The following is a 24,802-nucleotide window of genomic DNA, read 5'->3' on the forward strand; positions in this document are numbered from 1 at the left end:
CTCCGGGTCTCTCCTGGCCCCTTGCTGTGACACAGCCTGTGGCTAAGATGTATGTCTTCGCTTTAATGCCAGTGCTATATTTTATCCTTTTCCTGTAACAAACTCTGTATTTGTCAGCACTGACATTTGGTGACTTGGAGTCTCTTTAGCAATTGTACCCCACCTGCCACCATCAATGCGGTTGACACCAGTGCTTCCTAGGACTGGCAGCTGTAGACGACCAACTCTTTGTTCGGAGGAGCAATTTGTGGGTTCTTCAGAACCCCCCCAACCCTGGTTTCTCCCATCAAACTGGATCCAACAGTTCCCAACAGCACTCTGTTGGGTTCACCTTGCCCTCTAGGCAGTCTTCTTGATAGGTATCTCAGACAATCCTCCCCAGTCTTCTAATAGCAAAAATCTGGGTGTTATGAGCAACATCTGGTCAAAAGGAAACATACATTCTTTACCCCAGTCAACTTGGGAGTGAAAGTCCCCTTCTTTGTAGCAACATCTTTTCACTCCTCTCTCAGCGAAGCAAAGCAACAGTAGTCCGCCTTTCTGCTTTCTCGGGTACAACTCAGACATCAGTCTATTGGGACACACATCAGATTCACTGGTGCTTCCATTGAAGAACTTCTCCTTAGGCTTGAGGTAAAAGAAAAATGCTCCACCTTTCCAAGCAAAAATCTTTTTTAAATCTCTATTTAACCCTTTTAAATCCTTGATAACTGAGGGGATAAGAGACCCAAAACTGGCTTTGAACACTTCTTGAAAGTCCTCATGATGATGTCATACCTCACTTTGTAATATAAGTTAATATGATGGTCTTGAAACCCTCGCCAAAAGTGATACCATAAACATGTTATCTTAACATCCTATTTCACTGATATAAGTGGAAAATCAAGGATTTGAACCCACACCTACCTGATTCCAAAATCCATGTTCTTTCTACTATGCCAGCAACTTTTACCTATGTCAAATTAAGGATTTAATGTCATTTAAGTTTATGCCATTTATAATTTATTTAGTACTTTTTTGATAGTCTTTGTTTTGGTCCTAGAAAAAGATGTCTTTCCAAATGTGTGTGTGCCCCACACCCTGCTGTTCTCATTGATTTTTTTTTTTTTTTTTACTTTTTACTTTACCAAGAGATAAAAAACCAAAGGAACCTCTTGGTTTCCCTTTTCTTGGTCAAGTGGAAAAATTTAATTAGCTCCTATGCTCAATAAATAGTGCAGTTTTAACCTCTGTCAAACAGTAGTCTTGTGGCATTCACTCTTAGAGAAATGGAGAGGTTTGGTGGAGTACAAAAATATACTTTTTGTCCTGAACAAATGCTTGGAAAAGGTGTTTGAAAGCTTTTGCTCCAGGTTACTGACTCTGAAGCCTGTGATTTCCAAATTTTCATTTCCAACTGAGCCAATATCAACAAGTGTGCAAACCTCTCTGCATGCTGTGGGTGCATTGTGGGCAGTAAATACAGGGCTACCTGACTCTCTCTCACCCTGAGATTTGGCCATGTGGTCAGCTGGTTAGAAGTCACTAGGGACCTGTCTTCCCACAGCTTAATTATTTCCCTCACTCATTCTGTCCATCTCTTCCCATAACTGCTCCACAGTGGAAACAAATCAGGAGACAGTTTTGGGGAGCCTAGGTGGCTCAGTTGGTTAAGCAACTACCTTCGGCTCAGGTCATGATCCTGGAGTCCCAAGATCAAGTTCTGCATTGGGCTCCCTGCTCAACAGGGAGTCTGCTTCTCCCTCTGACCCTCCCCCTTCTCATGGTCTCTCTCTCTCATTTTCTCTCTCTCAAATAAATAAAATCTTTAAAAAAAGAGAGAGAGAGACAATTTTGTACAAAACAGAATAGTTCCTCTTTTTTAAATACAAAATAATCAGTCTTCCCCAATTGCACTTACCCAAGTACATAGAAAGAGCCAGCAGCACCTCTACCTAGAAATAACTTTGTGAGAATGACCCACAAATATAAATCTCTCAAGCCAGATATAGTACCCTATGGCAGAACCACATGGGTTTCTGACCCTGAACTTTGACCCGCAAAGCCTTCAACTATGTGGTTTAAATAAGCACTTTCACATTAGCTACATCAATTTCAGGAAGACTTGAAATAGTTTTTTCTGTAGATTAAAAAAAAATTTTTTTTTTGTTTTAGTATGAAAGAAAGAAAAAGAAAGAAGAAAGAAAGAAAGAAAGAGAAAGAAAGAAAGAAAGAAAGAAAGAAAGAAAGAAAGAAAGAGAAAGAAAGAAAAAGTTAAAGAAAAGTTGAACACTTTCTCCCTACCCCAACTCTTAGGAAATCAAAGTCAGAAGTGTGGCCATTTACTTTCCCTCCCACCTTTTTCATAATCATTTAAACATTTACAAGCACATAAGCATCTGTACAAGGTAGATTCTTTCTTTCACAGATATTTTTAAATGACATCATGCTGTGCACATTACAAGTGAATTTCTTTTCCCACTTAGATAGGTATTAATTGTATGATAAATCTGGCTGCAGATAACAGAGCTCCAAATTAAGAAGACAGAAGTTTCTTTCTGACCTCAGAGTCCCTAGGGAGATGGTCCAGGGACCTTCTGGAACTCTGCTGCACACAGAGTTGCCCATCCTCCCCAAGCAGTACCCTTCATCCACATGGCCAGTAAGTTTGCCACATTCCAGGAAATAGCCACATTCCAGGAAATAGCCACATTCCAGGGAATAGGGTGGAGGAAAGAGGGGGGGAAAGGACATTCCCCACCCCCTTCCTCCTTTTCAGAACACAACACAAAAGTTGGCCATCTCACATCCCCTCACTTCTCATTAACCAGGACCTGGTCATATGGCTACAACTTGTTGCAAGGGAAGCTGGGAAATGTAGTCTTTCCCCTGGCGACTAGGTGCCCAGCTAAAAATCATGGAAAGGGGTAGACTTATTTGGAGGATGGAGGTAGTAGCTAGCAGCCTTTGCCCCAGATAGAGCTCTTAGTGTAACACATGCTGCTCTGAATCATTTTTTAAAAATAACTACTCAATTTTCTAAAGCATGGGTGTATCATAGTTTATCCAACTGCTCTCCTATTTCTGAAAATTTGTGTTATTTCTAGGTTTTTTTTGTTTTCCTTTGCCACACAAGCAAGAGTACTGGAATTTGAGAGGAGATTTACCAAATTTATTTAAAGAAATCAATCACATTTGGATTCTCCTTGACTGACAGGTGGAGGGACTGTCAAGTCTCTCTTCTTTTATATTAAATAACTGTGAAGAAAGATGAAAAAAACTCATGTAAAAGGCCACAACACCCTCCTGCCTTCCCTTGTCTGCTGGGTGCTCATTAATCCTTCTCATCGAAAGGAGCTGTTGGCAATCATGCAAACAGAACCAGACATATGTACTTAACCAGAAGGAGGCTGCCTTTAGGGAAGACAATGACCTTGCTTATTTTCTTCAGATAAGAAGAGATGGTGAGCTATATTCTGAGAGGTATACCCCTCAGCTTAATTTACCCTTCAGAGCTGAAGGTTGGTCGCTATGGGATTCTTGGCAAGAAAATGACTTTGGGTTAGAAGAGGGATTCTCTGTAACCTGATTCACAATCATAATGCAGTGTTGGGGGAAAAAATTAAAAAGGAAAAGAAAAAGAGAGAGAAGGAGGGATGGAGAGGGAGGGGAGGAAGGGAACGAGGAGAACTGTGCCGCATGGTGCAGGCACCGGAAGAGTGTTTGGGCCGAAGGGCCTCTGTCAGTTAAGTCTCTTCGGTTGTAAGAACAGAAAATACGTCAAGTTAGCCTAAGGGGAGGAGGAAGGCTTTCTAAAGATCTAGGAGTATCTCAGAAGGCAAAAGGGAGGCGGCGGCAGGAAAGGGGGGAAGCCCAAAAGAAGAAAGCTCTCTGGATATCTGTTCCTCTTTTCCATCTGAACACCTGCCTTTGATGCTTCTCTGCGCATGTGTGAGCAGAAGGTGAGCAGGTCCCAGCTCCCAAGATCCGGTCCTCTCCCAGCAAAAGACCAGCCCAAACTGACTGGGTCATAGTCTCAATTCCAAGTCACCAGGAGAAAACATCTAGATGGTTCAGCTTGGGTCAGGTGACCACGCTTGGTCCAATCAACTGTGTCCAGAGAGGCAGAGTCATGTAGCGCAAACCTGGCTGTCAACCCGCATCCCTGGGAGGAAAGGTGTAGTTCTCCCAGAAAGCTCGTGATTGGGAACTGGGAAGACAGCCAAGTACCTAATCGAGTTAAAGAAAAAACCAAGTACCTACTCGAGTCTCTTAAAAAAGAAAGGATAAGATATTCTACCTCAAATAAAATAAGCTGCGATGGCCATCTCTGGATAAATGTTTCCTGGATTAAAGATTCGGATTACACAGTTAAGGCTTTTAATTATAATGGATGCAGCAGTTCTCCTCGACAATATGTGCAAGTCTTAGCATTCAAGCCAATAAATCAGAAAGGGATCATTAGTTATTGTGCAATCATCTGAACACGACCCTAGCCCGCAGGGAGGGAGGTCTGGGGTTTTCACGCCACACTCAGACCCACCCACTATCAAGAAAGTCATTTCAATCTTAGACATAAATGGCCTACCTGCTCCTAAGAAGGTATAAGCCAGGACCAAAAAAAAAAGCTCCAGAAATGAGAGAGAAGTTAAATTTAAGAATGGTACTCCCCACATACAGCATGGAGGTGAACTGGTTGGAACAGAGAAATAAAATGTTCTCCAGGGGGTAGACGAACCATGAGAGACGATGGACTCTGAAGAACAAACTGAGGGTTCTAGAGGGGAGGGGGGTGGGAGGATGGGTTAGCCTGGTGATGGGTATTGAGGAGGGCACGTTCTGCATGGAGCACTGGGTGTTATGCACAAACAATGAATCATGGAACACTACATCTAAAACTAATGATGTAATGTATGGGGATTAACATAACAATAAAAAAATTTTTAAATAAATTAATTAATTTAAAAAAAGAAATGTTCTCCAGTATTCACAGGATACACTTTGTGGCCACTCCCATAGATCCATCCACATGCCTCTTTCCCAGCCCTTCCTGTCCCCAGTATTCTGATCTTTCTCCTGCCAGGCCCCTGACCAACCAGTCAAGCCATTCACCACTGCCTAGAGTCCATTCATATTCTTACCTTGAACCACTTCTCCCATAAAAGTATACAACCATACGCACCACTCAAAATTCTGCCCTTTGAGAGCGTTTAGGTCTTTATCAGTTATACTAATCTCTGTCATTCCCCCCACCCAGGATGCCATATTCTTTCTTTATTCACAGTTGTTTATCTGTGAAGCAGCAACTATTTTAATTATTTAGCATGGTCCTGTGGGTTAACAGGGGCTTAACTGGATTGTTCTTCTGTTGGTCTTGCTTGGAGTCTCTCATGCAGATGCGGTCCGATGACAACTGGGACTAGAATGTCTAAGATAGCTACACTCACATGGCTGGCACCTTGGCAGAGATGGCGGGCAGGCTGAAGCCTCTCTTTCCACATAGTCTCATCATGTAGCTACCTAGAGCTTCTCCATATGGCAGGTGGATCCCAAGAGCAAGCATTGCAAGACAAGCCCCTTTGTGCAAACTTTTTTTTTTTTTTTTTTTTGGTCTCCAAGGCAAATCTAGATTCAAGGTCATTTACAAAAGCGTAGATCCTGGGGTGCCTGGGAGACTCAGTTGGTTAAATGTCCAACTCTTGATTTCAGCTCAGGCCATGATCTCAAGGCTAATTCAGGTTCCATGCCCAGTACAGAGTCTGCTTGAGATTCTCTCTCTCCCTTTCCCTCTGCCCCTCCCCCAGCTCCCACTCTAAATAAATAAATAAGTCAGTAAAATCTTTTTTAAAAAATAAAAATAGGGGCGCCTGGGTGGCTCAGTCGTTAAGCGTCTGCCTTCGGCTCAGGTCATGATCCCAGGGTCCTGGGATCGAGCCCCACATCGGGCTCCCTGCTCAGCGGGAAGCCTGCTTCTCCCTCTCCCACTCCCCCTGCTTATGTTCCCTTTCTCACTGTGTCTCTCTCTGTCAAATAAATAAATAAAATCTTTTTTAAAAAAATAAATAAATAAAATAAAATAAAAAATAAAAATAAAAAGGAGTAGATCCTGCAAGGAACCAGTGAGGGACAAAACAGCAAGGAATGGGAAAGCAGAGTCCCCTAACAGGAACTGAGGAGAACCACTTTTTATTGGCAAGCCAAACAAGGTAAGGCTGCAAGACTCACCCATTTCCCCGACTGCCGTCATCCACTTGTGCAAACTCTTATCAAGCTTTTGCTTGTCCTATGCCTATTCATATCCATTTTCCCAAGTTCAGAGTCAATGTTGGAAGGGACTACACAAAGGTGTAAATGTTGGGAGGCATAGTACATTGAGGGTCACCAAAGTAACTGCCTACTTGGTCATTAGGAGGAGAGCAGCTCCAAAGGCTTCCACTTGGCTTTTTCCACTGCAGTATCCCTTGGCTTAGAGACCAAGGAACAAATACGGCATTTCTGCAAACTACCAAGGATGTCTGTTCTAGGAAAATGACCCCTGGATGAGCCCATGGACTCAGTGTACATTGTAAGTTGGACCTAGACGTCTAAGATGGAGGGGCCCCAGGTATTAATGTCAAGTCAGACTCTCTTGCCAACAGTCTTTGAAATGTTTGGGTATCCCCCCTTATCCAGCGTACAGCTGACTGAGTAAACCTCTGGAAGCCCCTTGGGGGATTATTACTGGGAGGAATTATCATCATATTCACTTGCCATGGTGTTGCAGAGTTCTTCCTCCTGATGACTCTGCCTCTCCTTCAGTAAACAGGTCTCAAGTCCAAAATTGGCTCAGGTCTGGAAACTGGACAGGAGACACCATGAATTTTTATAGGAGTAGTTCCCTCAAACTCTTCAATATCTTTTGATTGCATGGACGGAGCAATCCTTTTTGGCTGCCCCTCTATCACACCTGTAGGGACACTGCATTTTATTAACCATCTCCCTAGCTCTCTGTGGGTTGAGGCTTCTGGCTGCCACATTGACCTCGCCGTTAGTTATGATGATTGTGTCCCCTTTGCTTCTGACAGCTAAGTACCAGCGCCTGGATCCTATCAGCTCCATTGCTATCACCAAAATCAGTGCTAACAGCACCTGCTGCCAGCCTCGGCCTTCAGAACACCGCCACCAGCAACCTTCTCAATGACGCTGATGCCCTTCTTACCAGCTCATTCCTTTCTTTTGTGAAATGGATAATGCTTCTAGCTTTCCCGTGGAACATAGTTCATTGTTGGGGATTTCTGTTCTGTTTCGTTTTGTTTTGTTTTATTCTTAGCATATTCTCTCTAGCACACTCACTTGTCTGGCCCTTTGATCCCTTCTAGTGTCTGCTACACACTTGTGGCATTTCTCCTTCACTTAGCGTAGACCATCACTTTCCTCAAGCTTCTAAGAAAATGTGCCAACAGCATATTAGCATCAGTTCCCAAGGGTCTTTCCAAGGTGTCAAGTCATGGGTCCTGTGAGAGTGTTTCCAAATCAATGAACTCTCCTATGGCCAACTTTGTATTTGCCCTTCCCCCTGACCCCCCCTCAACCCAGCAGAGCACTCAGCTCTTCCAGCTCGGGATATCACAGATCGGCAAGGCTTTGCTGATCCCTTTCCTCCTGTAGCAGGCCCAGCACTTCTCTGGCCGGGCTCAACTGTGACTCAACTCCAGTTGTTGGTCTCGAGAGGAGATAGAGATAGATCCTGGAGGCAGCCAGGATGAGTACCTCTGCCTTGTGTCGAGAAACGAGTGACCTAGCCTTTAAGAGTGAGGACTAAGACCATTTCTACAGGCCTAGAGAGTTCAGGGGATTTTAGGAATTAAAATTTCTATTTACATTAACCCAGGTGACGCCATGTCAAGTCTCAGAGTCCCACACCTTTCTCATCGGGACCCTGACCTTGGGCTAGAGGACTTGCCGGGTTTGAGAATTCAACCTCTTCTGGCGCACCATCACCCCTATAATTAAGTCCTAGACCTAACGTTGAGCGTTTTCTGCCCTTTGGCTGTGGGAAATGAGAGTCTCTTTATATGTTGCCAAGGAGGCCCTCTGCTTTTTACACTTCACCTTAAATTGGTGATTAATCACCCTCAGCCTTTCATTTTCTCAATACCTTGATGTTCCTACCAAACACCGTTCAATTTCATCATCCTAAAAATGTTTACTCTCCCTGACCTCTCAAGTACTGAAATATTGCATCTGCTGGTGAATTTCCTTCTGCCAATACCCCATCTCAGTTCACCACATTTTAGCAATTGCACCATACTACATACCAGGATGCCACTTGATTGGTGGCATCATCTCCCAGATCCTATTTTCTAGGACTACACCTGGCACCAACCTTCATAGGTGAGCTCCGTGGAAGCAGACTCTGAGATCGAAGTTTATCAGGGTGTCCTGTTGGGCACAACTGCTGAAAGCAAGTGAGGGAAGTGGGATGGGGCAGAGGAGAGTGTCGAACTATGATGCAGCGGCAACTGAAGTCTAAGCCGATCCCATGGGGAGCTCTAAAACTGGAATGGCTCTTCAGAGACATCCCGGATTGAGGCAAAGTGATCGGGCACCACATCAACCTGTCCGTGGAGCAAGGCAGCCTCCCTTGTCCAAGGACGGCTTCCGAGGGAGGACCTTATTATGAGCCGCCAAGCAGGCAACATGCTTGCCCTCTGGGGGAATGAGTGCCTGAGTCCTCTGGGTGGGAGCTAGAAGGCATCCACCCTATAGACCATGCACTTAGTAATCATAATGAGATATTAGGAAATTATAACATGTTTTCAGTATCACTTAAAGACCCTGCCCAATATAAAATGATGGCAGAACAGTGAAAAAGAACAGACATCAAAAGCCTGAAAGCCTCAAAATCCTACAAACTATGATGAGTGAGAGAAACAAATTAAAAAGTGGACCCAGCCCAGGGCCACTGACCAGGCTCTGGTTTAAATCATCTTGAACTTGAAAAACAGGTCCCATGCCCGGACCCAAACTCTGTTGGTTTATCCTGCCATCTAAGTTGCTCTGGTAAAATTACTGCTACCCTGGGAAGGTATAAGTAATAAGAATGAGAATGAGGATACGGATATGGATAGAGACAATAAAACGCTGACATCAGTAGTGTAATTGCAAGAATAAGGCCCGCAATCTTTTTTTATTTTTTTTTTAAAGATTTTATTTATTCATTTGAGACACACAGAGATACAGAGAGAGAGAGAGAGAGAGAAAGCATGAACAGGGAGAGAGGCAGAGAGAGAGGGAGAAGCAGGTTCCTCGCCGAGCCAGGATCCCGATGCGGGGCTCGATCCCAGGACCCTGTGATCATAACCTGAGCCGAAGGCAGACACTTAACCATCTGAGCCACCCAGGCGCCCCAGGCCTGCAATCTTTGCAACAGTCCACATGTTTTATCTCCTTCTCAGGGTGTTTAGAACATTCAAGAGACTGATACATTGGGTTCATGAAAATTAACTGCTTAAAATAGTTTCATCAAATACGTGTCTAAATTTGGGAGGGAAAATATGGTGTCAAACTCCTAAATTTTGACTGCTTAGTCATGTTAAGTAGCATGAAAATATTTGAGGAGTATTAATTATTGAATGATTAAAGAAATGTCTATTGTTCAGAAAGTCCAAAAAGTTAAGAAATTGAGCATCAGTAAAAAGATAGTCGCGAGGGTTCCTCTCCAAGCAAAAAAGGCCTCCAGACGATCAATCATAGAATCAGTAGAAAGACCATCCCCAGTATGAAATTGCCTTACCCCAGGCTTGGCACAGAATACATACTTGGTATAGCTGAATATTGTTTTAACCATAAAATCCCCCATATTCAAAAGACAGTACCAAACAAGAGACATTTCAAAGCCAAATATCAGTACTTGGGTATTGACCACAGCTTCTACCTGTTTAGACCCACCATGTCCCGTTCACCAGGCAATTGTGGGCCGACTCTACATGCAAACATTTATGAAAAACTCTTGATTAGCCACGATCTAGGAGGCGCTCCTGATCTGGTTCTCAATCAACTCCTTCCAGCCTACGTTCTTCCAGGAAGACAGCAGATAGAGCATGTTCCAGGGTCCCAGCAAGTGTCAACTAGACTTGGTAATTATTTGAGACTTTATCCGAAGTCCTTTGCACAGAAAAGGCTGTTCGACTTCCAGGGTGGAAGGAAACCAGAAAAATCCAAACAAATTCAGATTTACTTGTACATGATGCAATAAACAGAAAACGCTACAAGATTTACACTTCAGAGAAGCCAAGAACAAGGCAAAGATTCAGATTTTTAAAATCAATCCCTTCCCAAGTGTGTTTTTAAGTACCCGGACTTCCAAAATTCATGCTGTACATTCAAAACAACTCTCCTGGAAGTAGTAAAACAAACTCCAATGAGTTTATTTCCTTTTCTTTGTAAAGCATTTAAGCTCTGCACCTGCAATGGGAGACCTCTGTCCTTGGACTAACAACCTCTCTTGGAAGTTTTTAAGCCTCAAATAAAATCTAGATGTGACGGTTTCCTGGTCTGATTCAAAGCCACTTTAATGTTGAAAAGAAGTGCACGCACAATGTCCACTCTGTTCTCATGGGTTTGTTTGTGTTTGGGGTTTTTTGTTTGTTTTTTCAGATTCTTGATTTCCTTTTCATTTTATGTTGAGTTAGTATTTACTTTTCAAATCACTTTCCTGAGCCAGCTTGTCAGCCCACATCAGCCAAATTGGCCTAGGGCCGCCCTGGCGAGAGAGAGGCTGGTGGCCGTTACCACACCTGACCACCATCCTTCAGCATGTCCTCCTTCCTACAGAGCCACAAAACATGGAGACCATCCCCTGGACAAAGGATGTTCTTGTCCTCCAGGGTCACTTTCCATGAGGTGCTTTGAAAGAGAAGGAAAAACATCTCTGATCTCACCAGGGCCCGCACTGCCACTAGCTGGCTGTGTGACCTTGGGCAAGTCACCTCCCTTTTCTATGTTTGGGTCCTCCTTGGTAAAATAAGGGTGCAGAATTGGATATGTAATAAGAAGTCTGACTCATTTATTATCAGCACTCGTAACTGACACTTTTCACCTCCCCTTCCACCTTCCCCTTCTGGCCCACATCTGGGAAAGCTGGAAAAAAAAAAAAAAAGCCCAGCTGTTCCCTCAGGGCAGTTTTAGGTCACACAAGCCTCTGCCAGCAGGAACCCTCACCACAGTCCCATACCCTAACCACACGAAAAACCCCAAGATAGTCTCCTTTCCCTCCTTTCTTAAGCCATTTTTTTATCTGCCCGGGATCTACTCCACCCTCCCCAGAAAGACTCATTCCATGATAATAAACATTTCATACCCTCTTGACATGCGACAATAGTCAGTCTTGACATCTGAGGCAAATTTAGGGCTGAAGGCCATCCAGTTTCTATAAGGTGGTCACAGCAGACAATCTCTGAGAGCTTCTTCCAAAGCGGCTCTGTCCGGGAAAAATGCCATGGGAGCTGCACATGGGAATGTAGAGTTTCTAGTAGCCACTTTAAAAAAGTAAAAAGATGAAATCGATTTTTTTTTTAAGATTTTATTTATTCATTTGAGACACAGAGATACAGAGAGAGAGAAAGCATGAGCAGGGGGAGAGGCAGAGGGAGAGGGAGAAGCAGGCTCCCTGCTGAGCCAGAAGCCCAACGTGGGGCTCGATCCCAGGACCCCGAGATCATGAACTGAGCCGAAGGCAGATGCTTAACCATCTGAGCCACCCAGGCACCCCTGAAATCAATTTTAATAATGTAGTTTATTTAACCCAATATATCCAAAATATGATCATTTCAACATGTAATCAGTAAAAAAAATGTTAAGGAGATCTTTTACAATTATTTTTTTCCATACGAAGTCTTCAGAATCTGGTGAGTATTTTGCACCATGACACATCACAGAGGGGACTTGCCACGTTTCAAGTTCTCAAAACCCCTATGGGGCTAGTGGCTACTATGTTGGAAGGTGTGGTTCTAAGAGATCCCAATGAAAGCTCTAGATTCCCAACACTATTGTTGTTTATAAAAAGTATCACCAAACTCGGGGCACCTGGGTGCCTCAGTCGTTAAGTATCTGCCTTTGGCTCAGGTCATGATCCCAGGGTCCTGGGATCAAGCCCCGCATCGGGCTCCCCACTTGGCGGGGAGCCTGCTTCTCCCTCTCCCTCTGCCTGCCGTTCCCCCTGCTTGTGCTCTCTCTCTCTCTCTCTGTCAAATAAATAAATAAAATCTTTAAAAAAAAAAGAAATATTACCAAATTCATCAAAACTCAGATGCCATCAATTATGAGATACATTATTTCATACATCATTTAAAAAGTTGTCATTATAAATGCCATAAATTGTCAGACGAATTCAAAATTCAGAAATGTTTAACTGTGAAAAAAGTGTATACCTTAGAAATGATTTTTTAAAAATCTATATATACATATAAGTCATTTACCCTAAAAGGCCCAACTCCAGGGAAATCTGCAAGGTGAGAAAAATCAATGTCTTTGGTGCTATCACCCATTTCCTACAAGATTCTGTCTCTTTCTTTTGACCCTCTTTACTTAATTCCTGTCAATCCTTGCTTTAATTATCATTAAGTGATGAAGGAGTCCTCATTGATAAGCACTTATTGTATTATAGGAATCCTTGATATGCACTTGTATTTTCAAAGAGGGCTTCTAAAATGAGACATTTATTGAGCACTATGCTAGGCTGTGAGCTCATCTAATCCAACAACCCTATGAGTTAAGCATTCTCTTCATTTCAAAAAAAAAAAAAGGCAGACTCAGAGAGGCTAAGTAACTTGCCCAAGGTCAGTGTCTGAACAGCAAGTTCAGCTTTCAAATCTAGATCTGTCTGACTTAAGAGGCCAGGTGTTTTCTCTATAACCAAAAGAAGGAGGTGGAACAGGCAGGATGACAGGTAGGGCCCCAGAAGACAACTACTTACCTACCCCTTCCTAATGAGGCCACCCCCACCTTCACAAATCCCTAAGGATAGAACTGCCAGTGGCCTCCTCTTCAGAAACACTATCAAAGGTCAGCTCTGGCCACGGTATTTGGCCACCCGTTGTGATTCAGCAGGTTTTCTTTGCAAGACCGCAAGGAGCCCTTGGAACCGACAAACCCCTAAAAACATACAGCATCCTGAGCTCCAGGGAAACGCCTCAGTGAACAGATACAAGTGCACAGAAAAAGAAAGGGCTTCATGTGCATTTTTGGAGGTGAGGCCCTGCACAGCTGAGTGGTCATGGCCCATCACTCATGACATAATGGCAACACAGCTGCTGTTCTCAGGAGCCCGGCAGCCCAGCAGAGCCCGGCTGGGTGGACATGACTTGCTTTTCTTCTCCGTGGGCTTGACAGAGGCAGCCACAAGACCCCACTCAGGTCGCAGAGCTGCCCAGCAAGCCAGCCAGCCAGAATTCCGACCAGGCTCAGACTGCTGAAACGTAAGAAGGAGGGATTCTTCAGGATAACCAGCGTAAGTGAGGCTTCCAAACACACAGGAACGAAGCCCTCAACTAAGTCTCTCGGCTAGAGGTGTGGCTGGGAATCAAGACCGCTCTTGAGCACTGGGCTCATTGACAAGCCGTGACTGTTAGGGAGGAAGGAAATAAGAAAAGAGCAGCTGGACGTGTTCGTGGAGAAATAAGACAGTGCAAAAAAAGTAGACGGGGCTCTATCAATGATGGGGATGAGACGCAGGCCATCTGCTAAAAGCATTTCTCGGCCACTTTGAGCTGGGAGTCAGGCACTCAGTAAGTACTTACTGAGCGAATCATTTTATTTTCACAAGTTGGTGATGAAAACCTCTTTATCCTAGTTTTACAGTTGAAGAAACAGAGTCAGAACAACTGAAAGCTTCACAGCGAATTAGTGACAGAGCCAAGATTGGAACCTAGATCTTGAGGACCAAAACCTGTGCTCTGAAATATCAAAGAGCAGTTAGGAAGCTTTTTTTTTTTTTTTTAAGATTTTTATTTATTTATTTGAGAGAGAGAATGAGAGAGACAGAGAGCACACGAGAGGGAGGAGGGTCAGAGGGAGAAGCAGACTCCCCGCCGAGCAGGGAGCCCGATGCGGGACTCGATCCCGGAACTCCAGGATCACGACCTGAGCTGAAGGCAGTCGCTTAACCAACTGAGCCACCCAGGCACCCAGGAAGCTTTGACTGAAGTTCTCAGAAGGCCCAACGCAAACAGGCTTAAACAACGAGGAAATCCCATGACATAACGGGAAGTGCAAAGGTGGTGGGAGCTCCGGGATGGAGCATCACCAGAGTCGTGCATCACCAAGGACACAGCTTCTCCATCCTTCTCTCTTTGACCTGGCACCTTCAGTGCGTGGCTTGTCCTCTTGGGCTCTTGGCTCTCCTCATAGTCCTAGGATGGGTACCACCGGTGCTGGCATCACTTGCAGACAACAGCATCCAAAAGCAGCACAGAGAACCCTGCCCTGCAAAGCCTACTGAGGATAAGGGGAAAGATCCCAAAAACAGCCCCAGCAAACTTCTCCACTCCTCTCACTGGCCAGGATTGAATCTCTGGGCCATACCTAATCTAAACATGGAGTAAGAGAGATGAGATGACCATAATTATCTTCGGCAAATCGATATTCATCCCCAGGGGTTGAGAAAGGGCCACAGCCTCTCCTCCAGGACATAAATATGCAGAGAAGGGTGAACAATTGAGGTTTCGTTAGTGTTCTAGTTATTATTGCTAGTTAGGAAATGTCCTTAGACTGAAACCAACACGTTAACAAATGTTTTACCATTCCACCCTGAGGAAACTCTGGCTAACCTGACTGATTTATGAGCTTCTTTTGCAGAAGTTGACCGACCACCAATAAGACTAGTTAAGACTGGGTCAAACGGGGAAGAATTCTTGCAATTGCACAGAAGGGACAAAGAGTGAACGAAGGTAACCTCTGGGGGCGCCTGGGTAGCTCAGTCGTTAAGCGTCTGCCTTCGGCTCAGGTCATGATCCCAGGGTCCTGGGATCGAGCCCCGCATCGGGCTCCCTGCTCAGCGGGAAGCCTGCTTCTCCCTCTCCCACTCCCCCTGCTTGTGTTCTCTCTCTCGCTGTGTCTCTGCCAAATAAATAAAATCTTAAAAAAAAAAAGAAAAGAAAGTAACCTCTGTGACGACGCACCCTGGGATGCCCCCCACCCACCCCGCCCCGTCCTGTCCCGTCCCGTCCCGTCCAGATCCGTCATGCTTATGTTGCCATTTAGTGAGCAGGTGTTCCACGAAGAGATAAGATTCGGGACTGCAAGCTCAGAAAGGAGGACCCCCCCCCACCTTTGTCCCTATATCCAATCAGCATGTTGCATTCAGCCTACATCCCCCATGACATCCTGACCCGTTGCCCTTAAATAGATGCAACCCCAACACTTGGGGAGGTGGTCTTGAGGCCTGCCTTCCCCTCTCCAAGTCATTTGGCTGGCTCAAATTAACCCTTTCCTTGCTGCATACTCAGTGTCTCAGTGATTTGGCTTTGCTGCACTTTGGGCATACAAACTTGGGTTTGGTTATAAAACTTAGTGGCATAAAGCAACAATGATTTAATTATTCTTACAGATAATTGGGAATTACAGTAGGGATAGTTTGTATCTGTTTCACGATGTCAGAGGCTTCAGATGGGACAATTAGAATGGCTCCGGGGCTGGAATAATTATCCAGAGGCTCCTTCACTCGCATGTCTGGTGCCTGGGTGGGAATGACTCAAAGGCTGAGCTCAGCTGGGGTGGTTAACCGGAGTTCCTACACACAGCCTTACAGTGTGGCTTGGGTTCCCACACAGCATGGCAGCCTCACAGTAGTCAGACTCCTTACACGGCTTCCCTGGGCTCCCAGTGTCAGTGAACAAGGAAGAAATTGTATGACCTTATATGACTCAGCCTAGGAAGTCATATAATGTAACTTCTACACTACTCTTTTGGTTGAATCAGTCATCAACCCACCCAGATTCAGGGGAGATTACAAAGACCCTATCTCTCAATGGAAGGAATATCGAAAAATTTGTAGTAATTTTTTCAAACCACCATTGTTAACAAAGGAAGGCAGAGACAACAGATCAGAATTCATTTCAAATCAGAAATGAACTACATTTTCAGAAAACAATCACAGAAGAATCACACTTTTTTTTTTTAAGATTTTTTTTTTTTTTTTTTTAATTTGCGAGAGAGAGAATGAGAGAGAGCATGAGAGGGAGGAGGGTCAGAGGGAGAAGCAGACTCCCTGCCGAGCAGGGAGCCCGATGCGGGACTCGATCCCGGGACTCCAGGATCATGACCTGAGCCGAAGGCAGTCGCTTAACCAACTGAGCCACCCAGGCGCCCCACAGAAGAATCACACTTTTAGAAAACTATCAATGTCTTGCAAACTTTTCCTCTGGTCGATTCTCCATTCAGCAGTGTGGCTGTACGATAGACCACCTACCCATTGATTTCATCTATAATTTAGCAATCAGTAAGCCTGGTACTTTCCAAAACATATGACCAACACATTCTCTGCTCCCTAGGAGTTATAAAGTTTAATGAGAAAAATGGGCTGGTTTACAGTTCCTTTTCTTTAGTTTTTGCTATTGGTTGGTCCTTCTTTCTGCATGATGCCCAGCTAGTTCTGCCACTCGTGTGAAATGGACCCCTGTGCTCTGTTTGCTCTGGCTTAGCCATCTGTAAAATGGAGCTAGCCATCCCGGGAGGAGCAAGGCTTGTGACTCCTTTTCTCTTTTCACAACAGACTTGCAGGTCCTTGGAGACTGTGCTGTTTAAATGCAAAATGTTGTGACTATCATTTCATTATCGGAAAAGCTAAACAGCATGAGGATGCTTTTGTTGCCATGTTGCTAGGTTACTGACAGACCTCCCTGCCTGTGTGAGATGTTGAGGCTTGCTGCAGCTTTGCACCAGGGTGGCCTTCCTTGGGCTGAGATGAAGGTGGGAGACAGAGATGGCTGACCCGGAGTCAAATCGCTGTGGTCGCCACTGCGAAGGGAGGGTCCTTAGCTTTCAGGTACCATGGCTGGATTTCCTTGCTCTTTGAATCCAACAACTCACCTTGGAGTATGAATGCTAGAGATGGCTCAATACCCAACTGATGGGCTTAATCCTTATCAGATTGCTTCTCTAAAGTGGTGAAGTCCAGACCTGCTTTATCTTCCAGGGAGTGAGGAGTGAGATAATCAAATGTAACAAGCAGGCAATACTATCTGGAACACCTGTCATATTCTCAAGGCATGACGTCGCCCTTCTGACACATTTGTCCACAATTTTTTTAAGGGGGGCGGGAGTAGGAAATTTCATATCATTAATATTGTACCATTAAAAATATTCTTTCCGGGGCTGAGTAATCTCCTATTGGCAGTCCCAAGGTGGATGCTATTGTAAATGTCTAAAGGAAGATAAGCTCCCCCAGATACGACATTTAGATACGGTGATAAGTAATTACACACACACACAAAAGAAGGAGCTCTCGCCCAACGTACCTCCAGGTAAGTACTATTTATTGAATATACTCTACTGCTAAAGAAAACTTCCCAGCAGCTCTATCCTGGTGAGCCTTTGTCTCTTTAATAATGATTTAAACCCGGCAACAGCAGCGTCCCGACTCTCAAAAACCCAGGGATATTTTCTCCCTGGCCATGTAACCGTGAAGAATAATTTTAGAAAATTCTGAAATGATCTCATCAATGGGGATGTGATATTCAGTATTCAGCTGAAGTCCTCTACCCATCTGTTTCCTTCTAGAGAAACATGGGAGAAAAAAACAAGGAAACCAATAAAGTTGTTACAAACGAACAGGAGGAAAGGAGGAAGGACAGAGAAAGGGAAAGAGAAAGTAAAAAGAAGACAGATGGAAATCAAGCTGTGGGAGAATTTTGCCTGAACAAGGCAGGAGAATGGACATCAGTTGCCCTGGGAAAACCACAAAGTTCCCTCAATTGTCACCAAGGCTTACTGGGGTGCCTGTTACAGGTGCTAGGGAGCAGCCCAGAGCCCTGACCACAGCCTGGCAGGGGAAACTCGTAAGCACACGAATAAATGCACATTTCGAGATGGCAGTGGGAGCCGTGAAGGAAACTGGCAAGATGCTATGAGCGTATGGAACTGTGAGATATAGCTTAGCTGGGCAGGCCTTCCAAGACCTGAGTTGATGACATTTGCTCTTGAGGAAATGTGAGAGCCAGTGGTGGGTGGACGAGAAAGAGCCGGGCCAGCAGAGCTCATGGCGTGCACTGGGACCTGACCCCTGACAGTGACCAGAAAATAAAGTGGAGCTGTCCACTTTCACCATTGCATCTGGACTGAGAAATCCGTGACGAGCTGTAACCCGTGGCGCTTGCTCTGCCCCTCCTTCCCTTCGCCAGGGCCCATGAGGGAACAGTGGTTCTGTTGGCAGGATGATTGGTTTACAAGACCTCCTTCTTACATCTGGAATGAAGTCAAAGAAAATTGTCTGTTGGGTTTTATAATTTGGTGGATGATCCTCTCTTTCAGTGGTGTCACTTTTTCATAGCATTTCCATCATTTTTTTATCCACATGAAGTGCCCCTCCCTTGGTGTGTAATTAAATGCTTCCCAGAATCTGGCTACAAAGGAGGCTTTGCAGTAAGCAGTCTTCCACAGTGAAATGCAAGAGGATGTCAATGCGTACAAACAAGGAGAGTTTATGTTATACCATCCTTAAAAAAGAAAAGAACGGTTTCGGATACTGGGAGAAAACCACTGATTTCTCTTGATGTTGAAAGAGTTACTTAAGTTGCTCACCTCACAGAAACCTCTAATAGCACTCTATCAATTAGCGCATTAAGCTAAAATCATAGAAACTTTGTGGGGAAAACCTAATACTGTCTCTCAATCTCTGGAATCATTTTTCTTAATGCAGCCTGTTCACAATTTCCAGATGCCGGTAGCCCGGACAGAGATGGGACGCAACATCCACAGGAACTGGCTCCATTCATTCAGAGTCACATCTGCCATCCTGCAATAAACATTCTATATGCAAATTGCCTCAAGTGACTCTCCAGAAATTGACTAGTTTCTTATGCTGTATCTTAACACCAAAAGAAATTGAAAACATTTTTATGGCTTATGTCCATAATACATTCCTTCAGTGTGTGCTGTGTTTTTATCTGCCAATATATTAAGCTCTTTTTTAGTGCTTGCTTATGCATCACCAGTTCATTTTTTGTGAAATGAAAGAAAAAAGAACTTTCAAAAATATTTGTCCAAATGAGAGCTATTAATGACCACCACCAAAGAGGGTTCTAGCTTCCATTGTTCTTGAAATTGCATTGTTTTGAAAGCAGTAGGAAAGTTGTGCTGGTTAAAACCATTTATGGTGTAGAAATTAAGCCCCATTTGTCTAGAGATGAAAGGTCTTGGGTACCTGAAGCTCTACTCTGAGTTATTCTGTCCTGACCATAAAGCTTTGGCCACTTGGTCTCAAAAAAATTTACATCTGTGACAAAAGTAGGGATCCGAAGGGCTACGTGCACCCCGATGTTTATAGCAGCAATGTCCACAATAGCCAAACTGTGGAAAGAGCCAAGATGTCCATCGACAGATGAATGGATAAAGAAGATGTGGTATATATATACAATGGAATATTATGCAGCCATCAAAAGGAATGAGATCTTGCCATTTGCAACGACGTGGATGGAACTGGAGGGTATTATGCTGAGCGAAATAAGTCAATCAGAGAAAGACATGTATCATATGACCTCACTGATATGAGGAATTCTTAATCTCAGGAAACAAACTGAGGGTTGCTGGAGTGGTGGGGGGTGGGAGGGATGGGGTGACTGGGTGATAGACACTGGGGAGGGTATGTGCTCTGGTAAGCACTGTGAATTGTGCAAGACTGTTGAATCTCAGATCTGTACCTCTGAAACAAATAATGCAATATATGTTAAGAAAAAAAAAAAAAAAGAAGAAGAAGAAGAAGGTAGCGGGAGGGGAAGAATGAAGCGGGGGAAGTCGGAGGGGTAGACAAACCATGAGAGACGATAGACTCTGAAAAACAAACTGAGGGTTCTAGAGGGGAGGGGGGTGGGAGGATGGGTTAGCCTGGTGGTGGGTATTGAGGAGGGCACATTCTGCATGGAGCACTGGGTGTTGTGCACAAACAATGAATCATGGAACACTTCATCTAAAACTAATGATGTAATGTATGGGGATTAACATAAGAATAAAATTAAAAAAAAAAAATTTACATCTGTGGTTGATAATCTAATGAAGGAGACCAGCAAAGCCACTGTCCTTCTGTTTTCTTTTTAATCATGAGATGAAGATGATTGTGGGGGTTTTTTGTGGGTTGCGAGGGGGTATTGAGTGTTTGGCCATGCTCTTAGAAACCTCATTTTCTTCCTAATCCTGTTGCTCTTCAGAGTTTGGCAGATGCCTTCAAATCTGCGCTGTTTCCTTTGTTTCGCTTCCCTGGAGCTTTGCAAAATGGTGACAGTGTTCAAGGCTCCCTGCCTCCAACAGGAGGCCCCCTCTTCCCACTGGGGGGCTCACATCTCAGCCCTGCTTTGGAAATGCAGCAATGGCAAGATTTCAGTAAAAAAAATATTGAAATAAATTGTTTGAGTACATAGAGAGATAGATCATATACTTGTAAGGAAGAGAAAAAAATCTTAATCTGTAAAAGTCTCACAGATACATTCATAAAAGAGGCACACTGACAGGATAATAGGCAAAAGATCTGAAAGGGAAAATGACAAAAGAAGAAATGCAAATGGGATCGATAGACAGATATGTAAGGTTGTTAAGAATTTTTAAAAAATGCAAGAGAAAAAAAACACTGAAAAATATTTTCTCCTATCATGCTGTTAGACAATCTTTTCTTCCCAATCTCTCTCTCTCTCTCTCTTTTAAGATGATATGCTAGTTCCGTCAAAGGGACTTTTTACACACTAATAAAAAGTAAATCCACTGAGACAGCATCAACAGAGGGACAATGGGGCAGCATGCATCCAAAGCTCTAGCATGTGTTGAAACACTTAGGCCTATTATCTGCCATTCTAAGAATTAATCCAAGGAATTAAGAGATGCGCAAAAACAAACATAGTACTATTCAAAATAGAAAAACTTTAAAAATATCCCAAACATCAAAAGTAGAGAAAAATTGAACTGTAGTGTACCCATGTGATAAATATCATACAATCATCAAGGATCATGGTTTTTTTTTTTTGCACTTTATTTATTTATTTTTTATTCTTATGTTATTCCCCATACATTACATCATTAGTTTTAGATGAAGTGTTCCATGATTCATTGTTTGTGCATAACACCCAGTGCTCCATGCAGAATGTGCCCTCCTCAATACCCACCACCAGGCTAACCCATCCTCCCACCCCCCTCCCCTCTAGAACCCTGTTTGTTTTTCAGAGTCCATCGTCTCTCATGGTTCGTCTACCCCTCCGATTTCCCCCGCTTCATTCTTCCCCTCCCGCTACCTTCTTCTTCTTCTTTTTTTTTTTTCTTAACATATATTGCATTATTTGTTTCAGAGGTACAGATCTGAGATTCAACAGTCTTGCACAATTCACAGTGCTTACCAGAGCACATACCCTCCCCAGTGTCTATCACCCAGTCACCCCATCCCTCCCACCCCACTCCCCACTCCAGCAACCCTCAGTTTGTTTTCTGCAATTAAGAATTCCTCATATCAAAAAAAAAAAAAAGAATTCCTCATATCAGTGAGATCATATGATACATGTCTTTCTCTGTTTGACTTATTTCACTCAACATAATACCCTCCAGTTCCATCCACGTCATTGCAAATGGCAAGATCTCATTCCTTTTGATGGCTGCCTAATATTCCATTCTCTGTGTGTGTGTGTGTGTGTGTATACCACATCTTCTTTATCCATTCATCTGTCGATGGACATCTTGGCTCTTTCCACAGTTTGGCTATTGTGGACATTGCTGCTATAAACATCGGGGTGCACATACCCCTTCAGATCCCTACTTTTGTATCTTTGGGGTAAATACCCAGTAGTGCAATTGCTGGATCATATGGTAGCTCTATTTTCAACTTTTTGAGGAACCTCCATACAGTTTTCCAGAGTGGCTGCACCAGCTTGCATTCCCACCAACAGTGTAGGAGAGTTCCCCCTTCTCCGCATCCCCACCAATATCTGTCGTTTCCTGACTTGTTAATTTTAGCCATTCTGACTGGTGTGAGGTGGTAGCTCATTGAGGTTTTGATTTGGATTTCCCTGATGCTGAGCGATATTGAGCACTTTTTCATGTGTCTGTTGGCCATTTGGATGTCTTCTTTGGGAAAATGTCTGTTCATGTCTTCTGCCCATTTCTTGATTGGATTCTTTGTTCTTTGGGTGTTGAGTTTGATGAGTTCTTTATAGATTTTGGATACTATCCCTTTATCTGATATGTCATTTGCAAATATCTTCTCCCATTCTGTCCGTTGTCTTTTGGTTTTGTTGACTGTTTCCTTTGCTTTGCAAAAGCTTTTTATCTTGATGAAGTCCCAATAGTTCATTTTTGCCCTTGCTTCCCTTGCCTTTGGCGATGTTTCTAGGAAGAAGTTGCTTCGGCTGAGGTCAAAGAGGTTGCTGCCTGTGTTCTCCTTTAGGATTTTGATGGACTCCTGTCTCACATTGAGGTCTTTCAACCATTTGGAGTCTAGTTTTGTGTGTGGTGTAAGGAAATGGTCCAGTTTCATTCTTCTGCATGTGGCTATCCACAAGGATCATGTTTTGAAGAATATTTAAAAACACAAGCTAAAAAAATTTTTTAAGTCAAATAACAACTATATACATTGTATGCTACCTAACTTTTTTTTTAAGATTTTATTTATTTATTTGAAAGAGAGAAACACAGCGAGAGAGGGAACACAAGCAGGGGGAGTGGGAGAGGGAGAAGCAGGTTTCCCACTGAGCAGGGAGCCCAATGTGGGGCTCGATCCCAGGACCCTGGGATTATGACCTGAGCCAAAGGCAGACACTTAACGACTGAGCCACCCAGGTGCCCCTGTATGCTACCTAACTTTTAACCTATTTTCTGAGTGGTAGAATATTGCGTGATATTTAATATTCTAGATCTTCTGAATTTTTCAAATTTTCACAATGATCTTTTACTCCCAAGAGAAAAAAAATACGTTATTAGTAAAATAGGCACAAAATGAGAAGTTAGGAAGAGGCCAGAGCGGGTCCCACGGTAGCGTGCCCAGCTCCTTCTCTAGACGATCGAAATTTAAACAGTTGCTCCATATTCTGAGTCCTGGGGTCTGCCGTGCTGCTAATGGTTATGGCGGGCCATGACTTTGTAAGATAACCAGAGGCTTGAGGAGTTAGTTCTGACAAAGGGTTTTAAGAGAAGGAGAAAAAAATTCACCACCATTATAAACACTCTAGACTGGAAGCAACCGAAATGTCCCTCAGTAGATGAATGAATAAACAAACTGTGGTACATCCAGACAATGTAATAGTATTCAGCAATAAAAAGAAGTGAACTATCCAAGTGACTTGGAGAAATCTTAAATGCATATTACTAAGTGAAAGAAGCAAATCTGAAAAGCTATATACTGTATGATTCCAATAAGACATTCTGGTAAAAAGATCAGCAGTTGCCAGGGGTTGACGGGGGGAGGGAAGGATCAACAAGAGGAGCAGAGAGGACTTTTTGAGCAGTGAAAATACTCTGTATACTATAGTAATGGCTCCATGTCATCATACCTTTGTATGCCAAGACTTAATGTAGACTATAGACTTTGGGTAATTATGATGTGTCAGTGTAGACTCAGCAGTTGTAACAAATGTACCAGTCTGGTGGGGAATATTGATAGTGGGGGAGGCTATGCATGTGTGGAAGAAAGGGTTATATGGGAAATCTCTGTACCTTCCCCTCAGTTTCACTGTGAACCTTAAACTGCTCTAAAAAAAAATAAAGACTTCACTTAAAACAAAAACAAAAACCCTCTAGGGCTCCAATGTACACAATCAGCAGCTTTAAATATGAACCCATGGCAGAACCGACACCTATAAGACAGACTCCCCTTCCTCACCACTATCCTTCAAGCCACACTTGGACTTTTCATAATGCCTTTTTCCCTAAAGCCTTTCCATGATACTTTATTCTGGTTTCAGTTGCATAAAAATACCCAAGGTTATATATGGGGAGCAAGCAGTGTGAACTTCCCCCAGAGTATGAATAGCTCAGAGACATCTTTTTGGAAGGGAAAGATGGTGAGATCTGCTATAGAAACAGATCTACTCAGCCGCAAAAGAAATTTACCTTAGTGGCCCATATGAAAAAAAAAAAAAACAACTTATCTTTTTATTACAAATAAAAGAAGCCACTAAGTCTCAGCAAACATTTAAGGAAACCAATGGCATGAAAGGATCTCTAAGGTAAATAGAGCAACTGATTACTAAAGTGCACGCACAGGTTTGAAAAGAGACGGTAGGGCGCCTGGGTGGCTCAGTTGGTTAAGCGACTGCCTTCGGCTCAGGTCATGATCCTGGAGTCCCAGGATGGAGTCCCGCATCGGGCTCCCTGCTCGGCAGGGAGTCTGCTTCTCCCTCTCCCGCTCCCCCCTCTTGTGCTCTCTCTCTCTCTCTCACTCTCTCTCTCAAATAAATAAATAAAATCTTAAAAAAAAAAAAAAAGAAAAGAGACGGTATCCATCAAAATTGAACAGGATACTTGAACATGGTGCAGAGAACAACTGCAATACTTTGGAAATTAAATACATAATTGTCAAAAGAAAAATCAAACGGAGGGCCAGAAGACAAAGTCACAGAAAGGCTGAGATTTAAAAGAAGGAACAAAAAGGAAAGGAAAT

This window comes from Mirounga angustirostris, unplaced genomic scaffold (assembly GCF_029215605.1).
Source record: "Mirounga angustirostris isolate CCGP_5_RB_7025 unplaced genomic scaffold, mMirAng1.0.hap1 SCAF_1, whole genome shotgun sequence".
In the NCBI taxonomy this organism is placed as follows: domain Eukaryota; kingdom Metazoa; phylum Chordata; class Mammalia; order Carnivora; family Phocidae; genus Mirounga; species Mirounga angustirostris.